Consider the following 1,268-nt stretch of genomic DNA (forward strand, 5'->3'; position numbering starts at 1 on the left):
GTGATGCACATTTTCTTTGCATAAAACTCTCTCTTATACATGAGTTGCTGTGGATTTGTTTCTCCAAAGTACCCAGACTAATACACACCCCTACAGAAGATCATTGTAGACCCAGTATTGGCAGAAGAACAGCACTCACTAAGAACAAATAAGAGACCACCACATAGAACAATTCCACCCAAAAGGCAAAAAATCCCACAAAATCAACCCCCAAGGTAGCATTGAACCAAGGGTGGAAATAAGGCAAGAGTGAAGCACACACACGCACGCGCACATGTGCAACACACTGATAATAAAGGGAGGTAGGAAAACACCCAACACAAAAGGTAGAAGATAACATCATAGACTCTACAGACGGATGTAATAACCCTGAATATCAATGGACTGAACTCAGTGATTAAAAGGCAGAGGTTAGCAAGCAGGGTCCCTTAAAAAACACAACTTATCAATCTGCTGCCTACAAGATACACATCTCAAGATTACAGACAAAAAAATGTTGAGAATCAAAGGCTGGAGAAGAATATAACAAGCAAAAGGTAATTCAAAAAAGCAGGGGTTGCAATTCTAATCTTGGACAAAATTGATCTCAATGTGCAAACCATAACAATAGATAAGGAGGGTCACTATATAATGCTCAAGGGAACAGTAGACCAAGAACCAGTGAACATGATATTATAGGCTCATCAATTATAGCAGGTGAGTTTAATACACCACTCTCTAAGAAAGCTAGATAACAGGGATAGAAGCTTAACAAGGAGGCTACAGATATAAACATTATGATTAGATGGCTTAATCTGATAGATATTTTCAGAGCTCCCTACCAGAATGCAAAAAAATCACATTATATTCAAGCCCACATGGCACATACTCTAAGATAGACCACATTCTGGGACACAAGGCAAATTTGTGTAAATTCAAGCACATCGAGATCATAAAGATTTCTCTCTCTGACCAATATGCCATAGGCTGGAATTCAACAAAAGGACGATTAAGAAAATGTGGGAACAAAATTGGAAGATGAATAACTCTCTATTGCAAAAGGAAGTGGGCACTGGCCTAGATCAGAGATGAAATTAGGAAATTTCTAGAAACCAACGATAATGAGAATACAACGCACCAAAACCTTTGGAGCACAGCAAAGGCCGTTATCAGAGCTAGTTTGGTAGCAATACACGAACACATGGAAAAGGAAGAGAGACTTATGGTTGATATACTGACACAAAATTTACAGCAATTATAGCAGAGTCAACAGTACAATCCTACTAATA

This window comes from Echinops telfairi, unplaced genomic scaffold, assembly GCF_000313985.2.
Source record: "Echinops telfairi isolate 266 unplaced genomic scaffold, ASM31398v2 ScPeMD7_44;HRSCAF=162, whole genome shotgun sequence".
In the NCBI taxonomy this organism is placed as follows: Eukaryota; Metazoa; Chordata; class Mammalia; order Afrosoricida; family Tenrecidae; genus Echinops; species Echinops telfairi.